Source organism: Globicephala melas, chromosome 3 (genome assembly GCF_963455315.2).
Source record: "Globicephala melas chromosome 3, mGloMel1.2, whole genome shotgun sequence".
Lineage (NCBI taxonomy): Eukaryota > Metazoa > Chordata > Mammalia > Artiodactyla > Delphinidae > Globicephala > Globicephala melas.
In genome coordinates this window covers 35,397,004-35,421,105 of record NC_083316.1, presented here as the reverse complement: position 1 = coordinate 35,421,105, position 24,102 = coordinate 35,397,004, and the positions used below count along the sequence as shown (strand labels likewise).

Sequence of the window (24,102 nt, the reverse complement as noted above, 5' to 3'; positions counted from 1 at the left end):
ACCCAGGAAGGGCAAGGGAAGAGTTCCAAACTACAAGCATCTGAGCTTACCCTTTGTGGCACAAGTGGAGACAACTCCCTGGTAGAGAGGCCCTGGCCTGGGAGCAGGGAGGACAGGAAATTCTTGTGCACCCAAGTCGGTAGGAAAGGACTCATTTATGTTAAGATAGGCAAGATAGGAGCCGGGAGGACTTATAGGGAGCTTGGGATTCCTTGGAATTAGAATCTGTTAGAAGGTCTTGATGTCTAAAAATGATCATTGGTATTAAAATAAGCAAACAAAAGCAGTGCGATTCTTTTCCACCTATAGATATATGTCCTTTGGAATTCTTTCTGCTTTCTTAGTATGGTGGAGATTCTGAATAATGGGGTGAGGGGCTGAAGCAGAATTCTAAAATATCGTGTGAGCAATTTCCATATTTATAGAAAGAGATAAAAAAATCACCTAAGCATTGACATTTGTTTCACTTTTATGCATGAAGTCCTCCTTAAGAGAAGGATGAGTAGCCTTCTCTCAGTTATCAAAGATGAGACTCGAATTAGCTGATATCCTGAGAAAGGGGACAGAACGTTTTGTATCTGATGATACAAGCCCTTATCCAAGCCCTTCGCTTGGTAGGCAGGGTTCCGGAGAAGGGGAGACCAATAACATAAAGAGATCAGGCCTTCCTATGAGGAAGAAATGGGAATGCCCTGGACCTGCTGAAGGTAGATTAGAGAAACCTTTAGGCTGAACTGGAGTCTGCTGACAGGGAAGGACAGCATGGACCCTAAAGCAGACCTTACCAGGAGGACAAGGGATTCAAGACTCAGTGCAGGGGTCTAAGGATTTTGGGTAAAGACTGGTTTCAGGGCAGAGTGTGTTGAAGGCAGGAACCCCTCCTAGATGACACATTCACTCTGGCATGATTTCAAGCCTTTGCAGAAAAAGTGGCTAAGCATCAAAGGGTGGAAGAGCTGAAACCTTGGAACTATAACCCAGAGCAGGGACAAGCAATCGTTAGCTAGAGCAGGGCCAAGAGTGACAGTGGTGCTAGGCGGCTGATGACAGCGTCCAGTTCCCTCTCTCCCTCTTTCATCATTGGATTCTTGGACACTCCTTGTGCTCTTGGACAGTAAGTGGTGTGTATTGTGAAACTGTGAGAGGGGGAGCAAGCAGTGCTTGAGAGGACATGGCAGACATGAAGGGTATGTGAAACTTGGAACAATTAAGTAAGAAAAAATCATCATCATATTTTCACTCACAATAGTTTGCAGGAGGTCGTATAGACCATGTCGGCCTTCAGTATATCTAAATGAAGAATGGGATGGAAATCGAGCCCCTAAGTACACACATGAAAGGAGTATAGGATTCGTAGCTGTGGTGAAACAGATAATTTCATGGGCGCAGAATTTGTGGCTGCCTTTTGAGCCTGGTCTGGCCTGAACATGTGACCAAGATGCATAATACATTAGCAGAACAATGAGATCTGTTCACATATCCAAGCTAGTTTTGTGTTCTGCAGAAACAGAAATCAAACTATCATCATTGCAGTACTGACTTAAAGGAGAACAGCAATTCATTTAAAACAGGTTCTTCAAAACTGGTTAACATACAGACTTCTTTTTAAGGGAAAATATTTTATAGATTTCCACCACTGACAAATTATCTTTACTATAATGATCTGGTCTTTCTCCCTTTCTTTCTTTCCTTTCTTTTCTTCTTTTATCTTGTGCTTGGGGCTCATTGAGATTCTTAAATCTTGAGTTTCTTTTTTTTTAAATCAAATTTGGAAAAATTTCAACCGTTATCTCTTCCAATATTTTCTTCTATCACCACTCCACCCCAGTTAATCCAATAACATAAAATTATGTTGCTTGAAGTTGTTGCACAGGTCACTGACACTCTGTTTTATTTTTTTCAGTTTTTCCCCTTTCCCAGGGATTACTGTCCTGCACAAACTGGTGTCCAATGTCTGAAAATCATTGTTTTATATATTTTTACCCTGTGTTTTAGTAGTTTCCGGCAGGAGGGTACTGGTGCTGGCTACTCCATCTTGGCTGGAAGGTGAATGAACCATCAAGAGCCACTTTCAAAACCTCTCTCAAAAAAAGGAAACCTTTCTCTCCCAGAAGCCTTCAGAAACCTTTCTCTCCCAGAAACCTTTCTGTCCCAGAAGGCTCCTCCTTCAGGTTCATTAATCATTCACGGTCATGTGTTCACCCCCGTAACTCTGGCGGCACGTGACTAGTTCTGTGCATACTGCTCACACAGTCCACCTGCTTCCAACCCTCCCTGGCCGCCAAAGTCCTGCCTTAGAGAAGCACAGTCTCATCACAGACCCTGTGAGAATTTTGTGCACCGGGAAAAGCCTGGCTACTTGAAGGGTACCCGTGGGACCAGCAGTATGGGTACCACCTGGAAGTCTGCTAGAAATGTAGAATATCAGGCCCTACCCCAGCCCACTCAATCAGAATCTGTATTTTCATAAGATACCTGCATGATTCATGTGCACGTGAAAGTTTGAAAAGTGCTGTGGTTAGATCTCGGTGTCCTTTGTGACTTCTCAGAGTCCTCTCCAGGGTAGTGGTTCTTTAACCCAATAGCAGGTGACCTGGGCAGTTTTGATCATTCCAGTGAGGTGTGTCTAACCATGTTAGCAACATTATGGCTGTTGTTAAGGTTGTGTTGTCAGCAAATGTGTCTTCCTCAAACTCTTCACAACTTGGATTCACAACTTGGGGTCATGCAGGAGGACTTACCTCTGAAGATCCCAGAAGCCTGGCTGCATTGGATAGGCACAGGCTAGACATGAATAGCCCGGGGGTGTGGCCTCGAATGCCAGAGGCACTGCACTTTGCTGTTCTACTGGGGTTAAATCAGGTGGCTATAAATCATGATGTCATTGTGATCGATACTTTCAGGATCTTCACAGATAACATACTTCTTCCTGTAACAGCTTAGGAATGTAGGCATTATCTTAGAGAATGATGATAGTGATGGGTCCAAAATTTGATTTTCAGCTTTCTCATTTATTAGTTGTAAGATATTGGGCAAGAAGACTGATTTCTCTAGCCCTCACTTTCTTGTAAATTGAAGGGATTAGACTGCTATTAAAGGACTCATATCCCATTAAAAAACCAACCAACCAACTCTAGCTAGGCAGAGTTAGAGTGATACTCTCTTTACAACAGCTGTAAAGGTTGACTGTGCTCATGCAGAAGACACTTTGTATCAGTTTATGAAAACTGCCCAATTAGACCATGAAAATGATAAACATAGACTGACAGAGACTTGGAAAGGACTTTGAAAGACTACTAAGATTATCCTTCCAGAAGCATCTAAGTGATAATCACAAAGGTCACTGTGACCTGGTGAGACAGGCTGTAACTATGAGCCTGACTCACGTGCTCAAAGTCCAGATGCCTCACAGGGACACATTGCTTACAGAAACAGAAAGGAACATATCATGTACTTCTGCTTCTGCAGGTGGTGAGGCCCTAGCTAGACAAATATGAGCTTCGCTGGTTCAGCTTCTTCTTTGTTTAGTGAAGGTTCAGCGATTGTGGCTTGATATGTGATCAAGCAAAACCTGTCAGTTAAAAGCACCAGAAGCTTCTTTTTTTAAAAAAAAATTAATTGCAAAATATTTCAAAAATACAGAAAATAATAGATACTAACAAATACTAACATTTGGTCCTATTTCCTTTAGATCCTTTTCTCTATAGAAATTAATTACACCTACAGTTAGTCACACCCATTCCTATGTTCACTCTAAAACCATGATTTTGAAGTTCTCTGCCTTTAAAAGTAGAGATTGTGGGCTTCCCTGGTGGCGCAGTGGTTGAGAGTCCGCCTGCCGATGCAGGGGACACGGGTTCGTGCCCCGGTCCGGGAAGATCCCACATGCCGTGGAGCGGCTAGGCCCGTGAGCCATGGCCGCTGAGCCTGCGCGTCCGGAGCCTGTGCTCCGCAACGGGAGAGGCCACAACAGTGAGAGGCCCGTGTACCGCAAAAAAAAAAAAAAAAAAAAAAAGTAGAGATTGTAATTTGATAGCGGTTACTGTTACAAAAAGAAACATACTCTAAAAAGTCAAAAATTGATATGCCTACACTATTTCTGAACAAAATAATGACTTTAGAATTCTTTAATTTAAATCACCTTCCCCTTCTTCTATTTTTTAAGTATCTTAGTTTTACTTCATTTAAATTCCTCTCTTCAGTTGTCATTATTATTGTTGTTATTTCAAACAGTGAATGAATATTTACCAAAGTATCAATATTTACCAAGTTCTTTGATCCATACTGGTTTTTGCTCTCCACTCATTCCTTTTCTGTTCAATTTCCTCTTTCTAAAGTACGTTCTTTAGTAGTTCTTTCAGGGACTGTTTGAAAACATACACGCTCAAACTTTATCTCTCCTCTTGAATGATACTAGCAGATATTTTTCCTCAGCACTTTCTATTATTTTGTGGTCTTTGTTTTTTCCTGTTGAGAAGTCTGCTTTATTCTAATTGTTACTTTGTAGGTAATCTGGTTTTTTTTGTTCTGAATACTAAAATTTTCTTATTTTCAATGGTGTTCTGCAGTCTTACCCGGGTGAATCTAAGTGTGGCTTAATTTTTACTTGTTTAGCTTAGTATTCATTGTGATTCTTAAATCTGAACATTTAAGTCTTTCATTGATTCTGGAAAATTCTTATGTGACTGTTGCCTCTCCCCAGTAATTCTTTTCCTTCTTTTGTGACTTCTAGACATTGTCTGAACTCCTCTATCTCAGTAGTTAATTTTGTATACTTCCTGGAGAATACGGATTCTATCCAGTACAGACTCCCACTGATTGCTATCCCCAAGCTACAGATGTTTTAGTATATGTAATATATGCACCTCTTCTCATTTCGTTACCTCAATTTAACTTAGGTATCAAGACACAGGTTTTGGTGTGAAAGTCAAGTTCATATCTGTGTTCCATTTTTACTAGTGTTATTTTTTTTAATTTTTAAAAATTTCATTATTTTTTTTTTTGCTGTACGCGGGCCTCTCACTGTTGTGGCCTCCCCTGCTGCAGAGCACAGGCTCTGGACGCACAGGCTCAGCAGCCATGGCTCACGGGTCCAGCCACTCCGCGGCATGTGGGATCTTCCCCGACCGGGGCACGAACCCGCGTCCCCTGCATCGGCAGGCGGACTCTCAACCACTGCGCCACCAGGGAAGCCCTAGGTGTTATTTAACAATTTCCAAACCTCAGTTTTAGATTTGAACAGAGGTGCTCAATGGAGATAAAAAGTATGTACTTCTTAACGTTGTTGTGAGGCTAACATAAGATAACATGCGTAGTACTTAGGCTGGTGCCTGGCATAGTAAGCGTTTAATAAAATGGAATAATTTAAAAATTGTCATCATATCACCTGCTCAAGGCAAATCCCTACACCTGTGTTTGGTGTCCATCTCCTCTGCAATTTGCAATATTCTCTTTTTCTCTAGTATTTTCAGCTTCTTCACCTCTACTAGATCCCACCTCACAGACTATAAAAATACCCAGGTTTCTTTACTTCCAAAATAACGAGTTCTATCTCCATCCTGAGATCTCCCTCCAGTTACCACCCTTTTATCTTCCTTTCTCCGAAAGGGCTTCTGCTACATTCTGCAAATTATCCTTCCCAAATCACTTTTTTTTTTTTTTTTTTTTTTTTTTTTTGCGGTACGCGGGCCTCTCACTGTTGTGGCCTCTCCCATTGCGGAGCACAGGCTCTGGACTTGCAGGCTCAGCGGCCGTGGCTCACGGGCCCAGCCACTCTGCGACATGTGGGATCTTCCCGGACCGGGGCACGAACCCACTTCCCCTGCATTGGCAGGCAGACTCTCAACCACTACACCACCAGGGAAGCCCCCAAATCACTTTTCAACCAACTTTTTGTCTTTTTTCACAAGCTTAGCTGTGGGTTGTAAAATTCTGTATTTTTTTTTAAGTCTCACTTTTGCACATAGTCAGCCACTTTAATTATGATGATAGAGATAATAACTGTTTTGAGACTTTGCTTTTTTCTGGGCATCAGGCTAAGTGCTTCATTACCATTGTCCCATTTAATCCTCATAGCAATGCTTTGAGGCAGGAACAATTATTATTCGTGTTCTACAGATGTTGAACTTGAGATTTAGAGAAACTGAACAACTCGCCGGAGTCATGTTGCTAGTAAGTGAGGAGCTGGGACTTGAAGCCAAGGTTCCTTGAAACCAACTAATTGGAATCACTAGATGAAGCCAACTGTGATGCCTGCCCTACTCTTAGGATTCCAGCTACATCATCCAATCACAGTCCTTAGTGTTTAAGCCTGTCAGGTTTTCTGATATTTGTAGCCTGTAGTGTCCTGTAGTTGACCTAGGCTACCATGCTCTAAGTCCTTGAAGGGCTGGGTCTCTGGTTTGCTTCTTTATTGTTAATTTGTAATACCTAGCACAATGACTGGAACACAGTAGGTATTTGAATTTATCTTGAATGAAAGAAGAAAGTTTTTATTCTTTACCATTTCAGCACATTTCATCAGAACTATTCCATTCGTTTGAACATTTAATCCAATGATTCTTACTTGAGCAAAGAGGTGGCAGAGCCCCTCTGAGAAGAAGGGCTCATGTCTGGATCACCTGGGAGAACTTTTCAAACCTATTTAGTTTTCCACTGCCATTTTGATTCTCCCCTCTATGGGGCATGTTCTCCAAGTGTACTGACTGAGCCACTGAAAGAAACGTGTTATAAATCTCCTGTGTGTTAGGAGGGCAAAAAACTTTAGAACCCCTGAAAATCAGGTATTGTGTATGCCTGTTTCCACGCACACAAATTTTGTTGTTTCAAACAGATTGTAAGAGCTTATCAGGAATTCCTTCTTCATCTTGGAGAGGTTAGACTCATAGAAAGTAAGAACTGGAAGGGACCTAATATTATAAGAACTTATCAGGAATTCCTTCTTCATCTTGGAGAGGTTAGACTCATAGAAAGTAAGAACTAGAAGGGACCTAATATTATCTGATACACTTTTCATATTTCAGTGGTAAGGAATCTGAGGCCTTGAGAATTTAAGCGATGCTCCCATAGTTGGATCCTTTGCAATGGCCAGCAAAGTGTTAGGCACATAAAAATGTGCTCAATAAATACTCATTATGTGGATGAAAAAATTAGAAATAAAAATCAGATTGACATCAAAGTTGTCCTGCTTTTCTACTCTGCCTCGGAGCAAAAATGCTCTATTTTAACCACGTCCAATCACAAATGCCCAGTCAGAAAACTATTAATTGGACCCATCCTGTCTCTGCTATTCTCTTGTCCTTGAGTTCTTGGGGTATTATTGTAAGATATACTGTAAGATCTAGTGCTTATTGTTTTTAATATTTTTCTGCACATTTTTCATATCTCTCTGCATTTTGTCTTCTGCACATTAAATGCTCTGAGAGTATCTTACTTTGTATTGCTTTGTCTCCCTTCACCACCCCCAATCCTGGAACAGCTGGGATTCTAATAATGGTTAACTAAGTTATTTTTCATTGATCACTGATAGATTAACTGATGCCTAATGTCCGAGTAAAGTTGTTATACAGGTAACATTTACCTTTTTTGAATTGAATACTGTCATGTGACGTAGTTTTATAAGTAAATGAGTGAGTGAAGGTTAAATTCTCTTTTAAGTGTAACTGTAGCAAAAAGCACATCGTGCTGACTTGTTCTTAGAGACTCAGAAGTACATATTTTGAGTGTAGCTTCCTGGTATTTACAAACACGTGATCTTGGTTTGCAAAGATTAGCACATTTGAGAACGATGTATTATTTACTTATTGCACAATCACAAATCCACAGCCTTGTGAATGTTAATATTTTCTGGGAATGATAATAGACTTTGGAAAGATAACAGCTGCAAAAACAGTCAGAAGTTATCCACAGTTTTGGAGCCTGAATTCTCTCGCACAGGAAAAGACCAGCACGAAGAGCCCAGAGTGGCAATAAATTAGCCTGGGAGTCAGGAGATTAAGAGTTCTAGTTCTGCTCTGGTTCAAGCCAGCTGTGGGACCTTGGATAAGCCTATAAATCTTGCTGGGCCTATAGCTTCTCATCTCTGAAACCAGAGGCTTGAATTTCAGGTGATTGGTAATGTCTCTTCCAGTTCTAACATTCTCTGATTTATTTGAATCAACAACCATTGTGATAGGAAGAACATGTAATGGTGATAGTGTTAGCACTGGAAAGATGGGTTGTAGAATGGAGAGGAATAAACTCGTGCTCTTTTGATAGAGGAGGGTCTTAATCCTTCAACCTAAAAGTTTGAATTTCACAGCATCTGAACTGAATATTTATGTGGTTATTTCACTGTTTAAAATGATTTTGAAGTCCATAGATACGTCCAGCTAAACATTAAATGAGTGAGACCAAGTTATAACTGGATGAGTTTCATAGAGCTGGGAACTTTTCCAACTAATTCTCCATTAGTTGTTTTGTATTCCGGGACCACAAAGACCACATCTTCATGGTCTCCATCACCAAAACTTTGTAATCATTTCTGCAAAGGTATCACCCAATTCAGCCAAAAGTCCACTTGATGTGGAGGGCAGTGTGTGGCTAAGAATAACTGTGGCTTTGTGAAGCCTAGTCTGGCTGACGACTCACACGCCTTTTTTCCTTTTTTTGAGGTTGTGGTTGGTTGCTCTTTCTCTGCCTACCTCTGAGGGTCCTGGGTCAGTATCGTGTGATGAGCGAGCTTGTGAGCTCTTTTCGTTAAAAGATATTGAGAGGTACTCTGGCTGAGCGATGGAGGTTTGGAGCGAGGATAAGCTACATATAGGGAGGACAGACTTCTAAAGTGGCTCCACAGAATATTCATGGAAACCCAGGAACGGCTGGGGTGACAGGTTTCAGGGAAGGAAGAACAACAGGATTTGGGAGGCAGAAGAGCCGACAGAGATCTGCTAGCTGAGCTGCCTTGCTGAATCCTCAGCACTGGAGCTTGTGCCCTTCACTGGAGCATCGCCATCGCCATCGTGTGACTGGATCATGTTCTTATCTTTGCTTCTCTTTGTGTGTGGTCGCTTCTCCTCTCAAAACAACTTCCTCAGGCTGTTCTTATTTCCCAAGGCAAATTCCTGAGACAGAATCTACCCATCTAACTGATAATCAGCATCTCTGTTTTGGGCCGTGTGCAGAAAAGAGTTAACACAGCAGGCCTGAGACTGCTCTCTTTGGAAAGGCCTGCTTGCAAGATTGGCCTTTGGCTGGTATGTGGGTGTTTCTGCCGTTCTCAAAACTGAGAAGGGTGGTTCTCTGTGCCTAGACTGTGTGCAAACGAGGATATTTATGCTGAGCACCTGCTTTCCTTCTGGGAGTCTGGAATTTTGATGCATGCTAGGCAGAGAGTGCAGATGTGACCAGTCCCCAGTAAACATGTTGAATGTTCTGTCTCTACTGGGCTTTCCTGGAAGAAACATTGCACACATATTACTACATTCTTCATTGCTGGAGAAAGTAATGTGTTCAAGTGTGTCCCTTCATAGAAAGAGAGCATAGGAAGCCTGTGCATGGATTTCTCTAGATTCTGCCTGTCTTTTTCCATTAGGATCTGGCTGTGTATCCTTACTCCATCACTGTAATAAATCTTAACCATGAGTCCAACTATGTGATGAGTCCCTGTAGCACATCTCTGAATATGGGGATTGCCTTGGAGATCCCAACACAGGCCACCTCAGAGGACCCAGGCCAACTTAGGTCTTGACTGTCCTTGGGTTAAGAGTTCGACATTGGTCCCATTAATTGCATATGGGGGAGGGGGGGTGGAGTCGTGCTTGATCTCTCCAGCTCATGGAATGGTCTGAAGCAGTGGTTCTCAACCCAGGCTGCAAAACAGAATCTTCTGTGATGACTTAGAAATTAGACCCCATCCAGGATTAATCGGAACCCTGAAATTAGAATCTGTGGGGTGAGCCTGGATAGTGGCATGTTTTAAAAGCTCTCCAGTGATTCTAATGTGCAGCCAGAGCTGGGACTGCTGGCCTGGAGCAGTTTTCCTCCACAGGGCTCCAAGTGGCGGTTTCCTTTGCAAGGTGACTGTAGGCCTGGGAGGCACTGGGATTCATCTGGCCAGCACAGTGCTCATTTTTCACATGAAGAAATGAAGACCCCGTGTCTTCAGGCATCCCCCCAAAATGGGTGGAATTGCTTAGCTGTAATTGGGAATTGTGTCATTTTAGGGGTTCTGCTGAGGCATCTTTATAGCATAAAGTTTATGTTGGTGACCTTCTGTGCTTCCAAACTCCGGTAGAAAAACCAGCAGAAAAAAAGACATTAAAATATACATAGCCAGCTGCAGCAATGTATTGCCATTGACACACAGTCCTGAACATGGACTTCCACAAAATCGCTCTCTTATGAAATAAACAGTCACATGTGTTTCTCAGGGTGATTCCAAGATCCGTGTTAAATTGTTTTTCTTGATTAGAGAGATTCTCACTTTGTCTTTAGAAAAGCTGGTTGTCAGGAAAGCCCCAGTGGGTGATATTATAGTGACCCTTCCGTTCCAGTGCAGGGAGCCCAGCAGCTGACCTTGGAGTACGGCGGGGTGGGTTCCTCACAGCCTCCAGCGCCAAAGCTGCTGCACGAACAAGCTCCAGCTCCCTGGAGCAGCCTTCATTCTGTACATCCGCCTTAATGCAATGTCCTGCTCACGCTGGACGCCTGGCAAATATTTGTTGAGTTGACCTGAGGTGATAATGGAACTACGGGAAGAAAGAACTGCTGCTAACCGGTGGGAGCTCACCGCCCTCCCTCCCTGTTTTCCGTAGAGCCCAAGGCTCTTCCATAAAGTGCCACTTTATGGATAAAAGCAGTTCTTTTCTATATGGAAGCAGCCTTGGACTGCGTGTCCTTAGGAAACATCCTGATGCCAGGTTAGGATGGAGTCTTTTCTTCGTGATAGCTGTAGAGTATTTGTAAGAGACTTGAGTACCTATGGCGCCCTCCCATCCCCCTGCACGGCTTCCGATGACCCTTGCACAGTTGGAGATAAACAGGACTTAACTTCAGCCTCCAGCCTCCGCTTTGGAATTGATATCTTTCTTACCCACACATGCTGTGTATTCTCTCAAGCTGTTTACCTCCCCTGCTTTAGGAAGGGGCTTGAAACTCATTCATTCTAAGAACTTTGGGTTTAAATACCGTCCTGAGTTTTTGCACTTTAAGAACCTCAGTGAGCAAAGCTTCAGGTGGAGGAGGTCGCTTTTGGGGGTAGTGGTGGTACAGGGGCACTGAGGCAGTGACTTCCGGTACCCTTGGCAGTCTGGTTGGAGTCCCCTCCTGTAGGCTATAGGCTGACCGCATCATGGGGTGGCCTGGCTCTGACTCAAGACATGTGGGCCTGGGGCATCCTGACCCTTAGAACCACTGCTAAGAGCACCAGCGGAGGAAACCCCTGTTCTGCCACCACCATGTCGTCTCCAAAGCATTTCGTTTCGCCATTCCATTTTGTTTCCCTTTCTGCAAGCTAACCAAGGCATCTGGCAGCTGCAGTGCAGAGTCAGCAGGAACAGTTCTGTTTTCTCTTTGCCACTGGCACCGTCTCAAACTTGAACGAGTTCTCAATCCCCAACTGTGCTTTTGGAAGTCTTCCAAACGCAAGGAGGCTGCTAAAAGACCAAGAGTCTTAAAGCGGCATGAAATTCTACACCAAGAGGCCTGAAGAAAGGTATTCAAGTGAAAACACCATGAAACCAGAAAACAATATTCTTTTTTTTTGCGGTACGCGGGCCTCGCACTGCTGTGGCCTCTCCCATTGCGGAGCACAGGCTCTGGACGCGCAGGCTCAGCGGCCATGGCTCACGGGCCCAGCCGCTCCGTGGCATGTGGGATCTTCCCGGACCGGGGCACGAACCCGTGTCCCCTGCATCGGCAGGCGGACTCGCAACCACTGCGCCACCAGGGAAGCCCGAAAACAATATTCTTATATGTGGGGTGCTTAAATACCCAGAAACAGAACTTCATAAACAGCTAGTAATGAAACTATACCAAGCATGAAAAAAAAAAAAGCAGACTGTAAAAATAGCATGTGCAGAATGACTTGTTATAGTAAAATACAGGCTATATAAAATATACAGACCATTTATTGTTTGTTTACTATGTGCCAGGCACTTTGTTAAGTGCTTATATACTGTACTTTATTAACTGACAAAAACCCAGGAAGGCAGTTCTTATTATCCCCGTTTTATAGATGAGAAAATGGAAGCTCATGAAGGTTCCAGCTTGCCCAAACTTGACCAAAGTCCTGTGGGAAAAGTCCATGCTCCATCAGAATATTTTGAACCATTACTATATATACCTGCAAGGATAAATCATTGGTGATAAATCATAATATTGGTTGATAAAGGATGAATGATTTTTATTTTCTTCATTTTGCTTATGTATATTTTCTAATTTATCTCCAATGAACATCTTTTCTTAACAGAAAGTTTTTTTTTAAATGAATAACTTATACCAAATACCGAATAGTTTATAGATGTGTTAAATATATTTACTGTGAAAGGATGATTAAAAATTTTTGGGAGAATTCTCTTTATTCCTTTCATGAAACTATAAAGACTTCTAGTTATTAGTTTGCTAGGGCTTCCATAACAACGTACCACACAGGCTGGGTGCCTTAAACAATAGAAATTTATTTTCCCACAGTTCTGGAAGCTAGAAGCCTGAGATCAGTGTATTGGCAGGGTTGGTTTCTTCTGAGGGTCATTGTCTTTGGCTAACAGATGGCAGTCTTCTTCCTGTGTCTTCACGTGCTCTTTCCCCTGTGTGCGTGTGTCATAATCTCCTCTTCTTATAAGGACACCAGTCATACTGAATTAGTACCCGTCACCCACATCACCTCATTTTACTTTAACTATCCCTTTAAAGGCCCTGTCTTCCAACACAGCCACATTCTGTTGTGCTGGATGTTAGGACTTCAACATATGAATTTTGGGGTTACACAGTTCCGCTTGTAACAACTTCCATGATAGAAATGTTTGACCTAAATAACTCAAGAAATTAAATTAACACCAGTGATGAAAACAACATTAGCCGAAGTTTGAGGGTATCCTGTGTCTTTTACTCAAATACTTCATTTGTGAAATAATATTTTTAGAGTAAACCTTATAAGACTTTCCCAAAGACTCCAAAAAGAGCCAAAGAAAGGTCTAATGATGATAATACAGATGTGCAATTGTCATACAATAGGAATTCAAACTCCTACAACAATCATCATTAAATCATCTTTATTAGTGGTCTGAACTTGTGACTCTGAAATTTCTCTCTTCCACATTTCATGAGACATATGCATCATTTTAGCTACATTTCTAACCTCCAAGTGGTGAGACATAAATTCTCAGGCTGCTGTATCTGAAAATGCCTTTCGTGCATTTTGTTTTCCCCTAGTCGTTTGCAGTGATGAATGGTTCATTCAAGCTTAGGAACAATGGAACAGTATAGCAATGACCTCAGAGATGGTACAAACTGAAGGGAAGAAATTCCACTCCCTGCCCCCATCTTTGACAAGATCAACAAATTGTGTATACAGTATTAGGACCAGGCAGAGGATGGGCTCTTTCTCCAGAGTCCCTGATGCTGGTGGTGACTGGCCAGAAAGGAAACTCTGAATGAACCTTGTTCTTTTTCCCCTGTGGCTTTTCCTCATGCCTTTTCCACTAGCTTGTACACTCTCAGAGGTCTAGACCTGCTTCCTACCTGCCACCATCCACTTCACTCTCTGGCTTTTCCTATCGCCATCTCTGCCTGCCAGTTGAGTACTGTCTATCCAGCAAGGTCTGGTCAAGAACCTCTTTGGGAATTCATTTCTTTGGGAATGCCTTCCTGGACTGGACCTTCAATATTACTGCCTTTCTTAGATATTTGTAGACTTGTCTAGAACGTAGCTCCTTGAAGACAAGGAACTCTTCTTGTCCCTAATATGACTTTATCTTAGTAATGCTCAATAAATAGGTACTAAGAGAATGAATAAATGAGTGAGCCTCAGATAATGGGGCCTTTGCTTTTGGCAAAGTTTCTGTATTAGAAATATATTGCTATATAACAAATGACCCCAAAACTTGGTCACTTAACATAACAAACATTTATTTTTTCTCAGTTTCTGGAGTTAGGAAGCTGGGAACAGTTTATGTGAATACCTCTCCCTCAAGGTCTCTCTCAAGGTTGCAGTCAAAGTGACAGCTGGGGCTGCAGCCTCATCTGAAAGTTCAACAGGGGGAGGATCTGGTCCCAAGCTGGCTCATGCAGTTGTTGGCAGGATTCATTTCTTCGCTGGCCATTGCACTGAGGGTCTCCCCCAGTTTCTTGCTACATGGACTTTTCCACAGGAAAGTTCGCAGCGTATCAGCTGGCTTCCCTCAGAGCTAGGGAACCAGTGAGAGAGGGAAGAAAGATGGAAACCAGAGTCTTTTTGTAACCTAACATTGGAAGTAACATCCCATCACTTTTGCCATATTTTATCCCTGTCCCACCAGCACTCAAGGGAAGGTAAATTACACAAGGCCATGAGACCCAGGAGGAAGGGATCATTGGGGCCTGCTTAGCAGCTGCCTGTCCCAGTTCCACTCTCAACAGGCATTTTTTCTTGCTGCACTTGGTACTTTTCCCTCTAGGCAGTGAGTTTTAACCCCATAAAACAGGCTTCTGGGGGACCCAGCTCCGGGCTAGGTTTATAAATGCAAAGTCTGAATGAATGACTGTTCCTTTAATTTAAAAAGGCCTCAGAAAGATCCAGACATTTGCTCCTGCTCCTCTTTCATTTTCGTGGCATTGACTGGGCCTTATCTTGAGTGATTGGCCTGGATTTTTCGCTTTCTTTACTCTTTACAGAATTATAGGCCGAACTATAATTCTGGGTTTCTTGTTGATCCATTACCCTTGTAGGATTTCTCCCACCATGTCACTATGAAGGCCATTATGGTTTCAAACTGACCAAACTTTTAAAGTCCATCCAGAAACCAAAAGGAGAAAACTTTGATTTTGTAGAATGCCATTGCATGATCTTGATTTAGGTTGAGAGGATTTTTAGAGTCGGGGTAAGAAATACTTATGCTCCAAATATCAAATTCCGACCACCAGTTGTTAATTCAAAACTGAACAGGGTCTGCTATATTAAACATGTAATATTCCATTAATGTAGACAGTTAGCAGCTCTTACAAAAGGACCAAAAGTACTAGAACTGGACGTTGAAGACTTGGCTCTTAAACTTGCTGTGTGATGTTAGGAGAATCATTGAAACTTCTGCCTTGGAGTCCCTATATAAAGTGAAGCTAATAATAGTGAGCTTACAGTATATAATTTATATCCACCAACAGTTTAAAAAAACTGCTTTCCGTCATCACAATTGGATAATCTATTTTTAAAAGATGACAATCGTGTTGACTTTTTTGATATATGAAACTAGTGGCATGAACTAATGTTTTTTATTTTTAAATTTTATTTTATTAAACTATAGTTGATTTACGTGTTAATTTCTTCTGTACAGCAAAGTGATTCAGTTATACACACACACACACACACACACACACACACACACACACACACACACATATATAGTTCTCTGTGCTATAGAGTAGGACCTTGCTGTTTATAATGTTAAGTTTTTGAAAAAGTTAATCAAAATATGGAGAGGCCCATGCTACTAATGGTTAAGAACAGAGTCTACAGAGCACAACTTTCAAGTTTGAGCCAACTTTCTAGTTGTATAACTTTGGGCAAATTACTCAAACCCTCTAGGCTTCAATTTTTCTCACCTGTAAAATGGGATAGTAATAGTAACTTTCTCATATGATCAATAGAGGTTAAATAAGTCAGATATAAAGTGCTTAAAATGGTAACTGGTACATAGTAAGTTCTCAATAAAAATTAATTTTCTTATGTGCATATGAATTACAACAATATGTGAGTGCAAGCCTTTAGGCAAACAATAGAAGTAAATTTGGAGGGGCTATAGTTAGGCTATATGTCATTTGTGCTTTTTAATTTTCTGTAATATTAATAGCTAACACATATTATACACATGTAAAGGTAAGACATTATCTAATTCTCATGTCAATCTTGTGAAGTAGTTACTATTCCCATTTTCAGGGTGTAGAAACAGACAGAGGTTAAATTGTCATTTTGCCAATAGCAATGTGGAAGGGATGGAACCCAAACATTGGTTTGGACTCAGAATATGTGTTTTTAATGTATTTGCTATGTTGCCTTGTATAATGATGCAATTTAGTAATATTAATGAACAAATTGTTATTGAGTGTTTGCTATGTGCCAGCCACTTTCCTAGGTACTGAGGCTGCAGAAGTAAATAAGACGGCCATGATCCCTGATTTTAGTGGGGAGACAGATAATAAACAAACACATAAATAAATACCCAGAAAAATCCAGAGTATGAGCTGTCCCATGGATTAAAATAAGATGGGGTGATGGGTAACTGGACAGTTATTTATTTATTTTTTGTATATATTTAAGTTTATTTTTTAAATTTATTGAAGTATAGTTGATTTACAATGTTGTGTTAATTTTCTGCTGTACAGCAAAGTGATTCACATATATATATATACACACACATATTCAGATATATATATGTGTATATATATATCCACACACATATATTCAGATATATAGGTGTGTGTATATATATATATCCTTTTTATATTTTTTCCATTATGGTTTATCACAGAATATTGAATATAGTTCCCTATGTGCTATACAGTAGGACCTTGTTGTTTATCCATTCTGTATATAAAATCTTACATCTGCTAACCCTAAACTCCCACTCCAACCCCCCTGCCTTTGGCAACCACAAGTCTGTTCTCTACGTCTGAGTGTGTTTCTGTTTCATAGATAAGTTCATTTGTGTCATATTTTAGGTTCCACATTTAAGTGATATCATAGGGTATTTGTCCTTCTCTGTCTGACTTCCTTCACTTAGTATGATCATCTTTAGGTCCATCCATGTTGCTGCAAATGGCATTATTTTGTTCTTTTTTGTGGCTGAGTAATATTCCATTGTATATATGCACCACTTCTTTATCCACTCATCAGTCAGTGGATATTTAGGTTGTTCCCATGTCTTGGCTATTGTAAATAATGCTGCTGTGAATATAGGGGCGCATGTATCTTTTTGAGTTATAGTTTTGTCTGGATATAATATAAAATTTACCATTTTAACCACGTTTAAATGTACAGTTCAGTATTGTTAAGTATATTCACATTGTTGTGACCCACAACACATGTTTTGCAGGAGTTTGCAGGATGGGAATTCTAACCTGATTGCTCACAACAAGGCCTTCACTCGTGGGGACTCAAATCTCAGAACTCATGAGACATTTGCCCTGGTGGCACCCTAGTGAAATCAGAGATGCTGGACATACCACTGCAAACCCCAATATGTAGCAGTGTGTGGCTACTTAATTGATGCTCAGCTATTTAGAAACATATAAGTAAATGAAGGAATACAGCCAGTTTTTTTGCTAAGCAACGTTTACCATTGTATATAGACTCAGCTCTTGTGGTATCAGTATTGGACTAAATGATATTTTGTGTGTAGGTACAAAATGGCCAATGTGCATCCTCCAAGGGCTTAGGAATGCCAGAGAAATTGATTGCAAGGCTGTTTGCTGGACTTTTCTTCAGAAAAAAAGGAACGTATTGTTTTCTTTCCCTATAGGCCTCTAACTGCTAGGCATAAATTTCTTCTCAGACTTTCTGGAAAACCTCGCCCTTGGACTAAGATGAAAAAAAAGAAAACTCCAGGCTTTTCTTGGAGTAAATGCAAGTAAGATTTTGACTGAACTCTTCAGCTCCAAGGAATACTCTGTTCACTTTTATCAAAACACATGATTACCTGGCCTCGGGCCTGAGGGGCTGTGTCTGGGCTCTGCCAGTGGAAACCCAGAAAGATAGGAGCCTGCTGAGAACCTGCCAGAAAGTCAGTTATGTATCTGTTTTCCCCCAGGCTGTCACGCCAACTCACAAATTCCTTAATTTAAATATCTTTCCCTGACACAAACACAGAATCTTGCTAAGACTCTTGACTCCTTTTATCAGTCACTGCTTTACTTTTCATAGTGACCCTAAATTGCATTACTTTAGGAAAAACAACTCTCCCTTTTCTCAAGACAACAACCCACACATAGTAAGTAATTATGGTCACCAAGACGGCAAGGTGTGAGTTTTAAGTCTCCCTTGAAAGCTAGGAGGGTAGCTGTGAGTCTGGCAACAACCTTACAACATTTTCAGTTGAGTTTGACCCATCTTCCACTTTCAAACTTTTCTGGCCAAGTGGATCAGTGGCCTGTCCCAGGTCCTTTTTGAGCCCTTGGGCTCCTGCAAGAAGAGGGCTGATGGTTGAAAAGGCAGAGATTGACCTTTGGAGAAGCTTTTCTGCACTGTCTAGGCTGCACACTGCCCCTCTTGCTGCCTTCCAATCACTGTGCACTAAAGTGATTTTTGAAAATCCAAATCTGATCATGTTACACACAAACTCCCACAGGTCTACACAGCCTGGCATGGCCTGGCCCCCGTGCACGTCCCCTGTTTCATCACTTACCCTCCGCTCCGGCTATCCAGACTCAGTTCCTTCCGTCAGCCGTGCTCCCTCCCATTGACGGTCTTTGCACTGCTCTTCTGTCTTCCTCCAGCTGTCTCTGCCCCACTCCTGTGCCTCATTTGGACTGCAGCTCAGTTGCTACCTCCTCAGGGAAGCCTTCGCCAACCCTACGGACCAGCTCCTTTCCCTGTTTTCTACTGTCTGCTACTGAGCACTTGACATTTGTTCTGCCATCCGACTATAAGCTCTATAAGGGTAGGAATGGGTTTTCTTCTGCTTTTATCTTTTTTGCTTGCTTGTATATCCAGTACATAGGAACAATGTCAGCACTTGGATGCTCAATAACTGTTTGTTGAATGAACAAAAAACACATTGTAAGGACAGTGACCAAGATACTACAAACATGGTGTCTTCCCTTCTTGGGATTCCCTGGAATTTTTGACATACTTTACAAAAAAAAAAATGCCATTTCTGGGTAGTAGAGGGAAACAAATCTTATTTGTTTTGTGAGCAGAGCTATAAAGAAAGCAAATTGCACCCAACCAACAAGTGACAGGAAACCAGGTGTCTGACTAATTATTTCTGGTCCTTTTTACTGGTCAGTTTCAAAGCAGTTTAGCTTAATGAAACATAGTAGATACTTACTGAGGAACTTTTATGTGCCAGGTATTGGGATGGTGGCTGCAGAGGATACAAACTGAGTAAGACACACTTTTGGCCCTTAGGAGTTCATAATCTGGAAGGGTGACCAAAAAATAAACAAATAGCTGGAGTAGAGGCAGAATATGGTTTTAACACCAAGAGCGGAAGGTGTCAAAATAGTGCTGTGAAGGATCTAAGGAGGGAAGGATTTCCTGGTCTGCCAATTCCTGCATCAATCCCAGGATGGAGGGGGTCATGCGGGCCAGCCTAGGCACGTGAAGAAGAGGCAAGACATGAAGGTCACTGTGGACAGTGCATTTTCTCTCCCAGCCTTAGGGCATCCATAGTCCAGTTCCTGAGGTGAGGGTAGCTTGTTAAGATATTGTGTCATTTGATAAGACAGACAGAAGGCTATGTGTCATGAGTTCTTTTTACAAAGTTGTTAGGCAACAGAAAACTGGCCATAGTGGCGTAATCAGGTGGAGACTTATTTTTCCTCACATATAAGAAGTCCAGGAGTAGGCAGTCTGGGCTGATGTGGGTGCTTGAGAAATCATCAGGTTTCCAGCTCCTTCTAGCTTCTTGCTCCGGGCTCTGGGTGTCGTTATCCCCAGGGTACAAAAGGGCCGATCCACTGCAGGCTGTTCATTGGCATCCCAGCAGAAGGATAAAGAAAACAATGAATGCTAATAAATGGAAAGAAAAACTTCCCTAGGGATCCCCAGCCGACTTCAGACTTCCCCTCCATCTCATTGGTTAGAACTGTGTCATACAGACACCCCAGTGGCAGGGTTGGCTGAGAAATGGAGGCTTTCTTTGGTTTCTGTCTGTCAGTCTGAGCACAGAGCAGCCTAAGGACAGACCTGAAGGAGGAGGAAGGACCTGGATGTCGGATCGGCAGGTAGTGGTACCCCCATAGCTGGTGCTGCTACAATTCTCATTTTACACATGGAAAAACCCTAAGTATTGAGAGTTAAGTCACAGTTGCCCAAGGCCCCTAGTTAATAAGTAGAGAAACTGGACCCAAACCCAGGCAGTCTGATTCCAGAGCCTGAATTTTTTTTTTTTTTTTTGCGGTACGCGGGCCTCACTGTTGTGGCCTCTCCCGTTGCGGAGCGCAGGCTCCGGATGCGCAGGCTCAGTGGCCATGGCTCACGGGCCCAGCCGCTCCGCGGCATGTGGGATCTTCCCGGACCGGGGCAGGAACCCGTGTCCCCTGCATCAGCAGGCAGACTCCCAACCACTTGCGCCACCAGGGAAGCCCCAGAGCCTGAATTTTTAACCCCGTGCTAGGATTTGAACTGGGGAGTAGAGGGAAAGGGCCTGTGGGGCAGGGGGACGGTGTTGACAAAGTGGGGAGGACCAGGTGAAGCTGTAGAGCTGGATAGGGGAGCCGCACCCAGGAGTGGTGGCAAATAAGGTGAGAGAAGTGGTTTGGCTTCATTCCGTCTGCCTGGTTAAGCCTTCAGGGTCATGAGCCTCGTCAGTCCTGAGATTGAAATAATGATGACATAAATAGGCAAGTGTTGGCAAGAAGTGAAAACCTTGTCCAGAAGGCAAAATCCAGGTCAGTGACTATGACCAGGGTCAGTACATTGGGAGATGCCAAATGTGGGCAGAGCCAGAACCCACGGTTTGTGGCAAATCCAAGGTTGAAGCTGGAACACGCTGAGAAGCGGCAGCCAAGGTTAGGTCCAGCCATGTTCTGAAGGTTCAGATGCCTCATGGTCTTAAAGATATAGGAGCTGGAGGCCAGGGTCTGGGTCTGATGGTTTGGGGTCAGAGGGTTGAAGAACTGGAGCCCTGGTATATTACATACCTAAGGCCTGATTCATTTTATGGCAATATTTGTCCATTCCTGCACCTTTGCAACATTGTTGGCACGTTACTCAGCACTAACTTTCAGCCCCTCTAGTTAAACACAACATTCAAGAGGCTGTGATGACCCCAGACTATGACAGCACCAGAGCACGGCAGAGGGAAGTGTTTTCCATTGAAATGTATTACTTTCAGATATTAGCTTCACCTGTGTTATCTCCCAGGGTAACTGGAGTGGGAACCCAAAGAGAAAGGTAGAATTCAGAAGGAGGGAGCTGGGCAAAATGGTAACCTCATCAGCTTTAGACTATGTACTTTTCTGTGCAGTTCCTGAGTGCAGAGCTTGTACCGCGAGAGTTCAGGTTCATGTGGGGAGACTTCACTTACAATGTGGGAGGCTCCATGAGAGAACATGGAGGGGCGAGCTCTCGGAGGGGTGAGCTCTTCATTCTACAAATGTTTGCGGAGAGGCTAGAAGACTGGTGAAGAGAGAGGTTTCAGAAGTGTTCCTTGTATGGAGTGTGAGGATGGAGTTTGAGGGTTTCAAATCTGCATTTCTATCACTGTACAGCATATGCTCCTCTGAAACTAATCTGATTTTTAGACTCCACGTAGTAATCTGAGAGCGCTTCTGTCCTGAGTCAGGTGGCAACCAAACGGTAGGAGGGATTGCAGAGCCGCCTTCTGCCTGGTACCAGATTCTTCTTCCTCCAATAGAAAAACCTAGCAGTTAAAGTATTTTGGAAAATAGTTATGATGACTATTCTCCAGCAAACAAGAGCGTGGAATTCAGCTACAGGTGCTATGCATTTGTTTAAATGCACCAAGCCTCCGCATGTATGTGCCTAGTAAAAACACGTATATGTATACACATATATACATCCATACGCATCTATGAAGAAAAGTGAATTCATGTTTATTGTAGCAGTTAAGCTCTTGAACACTGGAACTGTTGAGTTTGAATCCCAGCTTCTCTGCTTTTCCAGATCTGAATCTGGGGAGAGTTACTTAACCTCCATTTGCTTCAGTTTTCTCAACTATAAAGCAAGGGTAATAGGCTGTTGAGAGGATTACATGAGCTATTACCTTGAAAAGACTTAGGACAGTGACAGGCACACAATAAATGATAGCCATTCTGTTATTGTAGACTTCTTAGCCATCATTACAGTAGACTTTTTAGCCACCACTACTATAGACTTCTTAGCCATCATTACTATAGACTACTTAGAAAAAAGGACATAAGCACAAAGAAGAACTAAAACACCCTTATACTAAAGGAGAACCACTGTTAATTCTATGTTCCCAGTCTTCTTTCACGTGCTCGCCTTCTGTTTACTGTCACTCGAGTCACACTCCAGTGTCCAGGGTTCCAGGGCATGTGGGCCTGCACACACAGGCATATACGCACACTCACACCTTTTTATGCTTCTTGCAAAGATTAGACTATGTGCTTTCATGGTTAAATAACCCTGCACAAGTATGCATTCAGGATTAAGCTATGCACTAAAAGATCAAAACTTACTTTAAAAGTTATTATGGAGTCATGTTTCAAAAAGAACAAATATTTTGCCATTTTTCCATTAATCCTCAAATCGAGGAAAGTGTGTGTCCTACTATTGGCTGCTTTGTTGAGTATATATTTGAGTTACATAAACATGAAAGACCTTAGAACTGAAACATGCCTCATTTATACAACCCGTGTTTCATTTCAAAAGGGAAAGTGAGTGTATCACCAGCTGTAATTATGAATTCTCGGTGAATTGCCAATAGTTTTTCAAGGAGCTAACACGTCCCTTTTCCCACCTTGTTCTGCTTCTGTTGTCCTCACTTTCCTTCTCCATGTAGAGAAGTCAGGTGGGCCTCTGCTTACTTGTTTATCTTTGAGAGGGGTGATCTCTCCCTTCTCTGACAGTTTGTGATTTTAGGCTCCTAGAATGCGGTAAAGAACCATAGATGCTGTTATACAGATCAGAAAGCTGGAACAGAGGGTGATAAAGTCCCAGTTTCCAGGGAGAACTAGGAGTGGGTATGTCTCCTGTTTGCTCTCTGTCCTCCAGAAGGAACATTCTCTACCCAGTTTCTTCACTTCATCACATGATGATTCCCACAGGCCCAGAGACCATACGTCTCATCAGTGAAAAACGTCACCCCATAAGTACATGGTAGATGATGTGTGATGATGACAGCATGGCTATTTATATTCTCCACAGTTCTCAGTCCTAAGTTTCATCATCTGACCCTCCAGGCCTCATTTCCTTCGGCGCCGACCTTGCTGCAGCACTGAGTAACTGGGAATGGCCCCCTTCCCTCTCTGATAACCATTTGCTTTATCCCAGGCCTTTCTGGAGACAAGGAAGATTTTATTGGGAGGACTTAAGGCACAGAGGAAGTGATTTTTGTGCCCTTCAAACTAAACCATATAGATGATTAATTACCTGTCTACAAAGACAGCTGGTTCCGAAAACAACTGCTTTATAAAATAATTTTTTTAGAATGACATGACTGCTTGTACCAGCACTAGAGGGTTAATAATGGGGCAATAAAGGAGAATTTAGCGCTAAATATGAGTGTTGGCCTTTAACAGCTAGGATGGTCCCATGCTATCAGCATTACATTGAAAATAAGTTGTAGCAAAACCTAGTCTGAAAATGCCAAGGGAAACTGAGGTGTCATGCTTCTAGGTGGTGATTTAAGGATGTGAGAAAAGTAAAATCCCTTCTGCACTTAGGCTTATATTGCTAATAAACCAGAATTTAAAAGATGCATTCATGTATGTTGATACATAAAACAGCAAAGAAAAACATAGGGCAGGAATACGTTCCTTAATATACAAATAATGTTTGTAATAAATTTAAAAAGATTAATAGTAAAATAGACAAATGGCATGAACTGGCATTTCACAGATAAGAGAGTACAAATGGTCAACGCTAGGGGCTGAATTGTCTTCTCCCAAATTTGTATATTGACGTCCTAACCCCAGTACCTCAGAATGTGACTGTATTTGGAGATGGGGCCTTGAAAGAGGTAGTTAAGGCCAAATGAGGTCATATGGATGGTTCTAGTGCGATAC

At 42.2% G+C, this 24,102-nt stretch overlaps 1 long non-coding RNA gene across 1 annotated transcript in view; it reads left to right on the top strand.

Moving 5' to 3' along the window:
* The window catches only part of LOC132596989 (uncharacterized), a 60,871-nt gene that overhangs the window by 34,350 nt on the left and 2,419 nt on the right, over positions 1–24,102 (top strand). The window contains exon 3 of the long non-coding RNA XR_009563274.2: positions 18,664–18,827. This is a non-coding gene — a long non-coding RNA (uncharacterized lncRNA). The remainder of the gene's footprint in view (positions 1–18,663; positions 18,828–24,102) is intronic.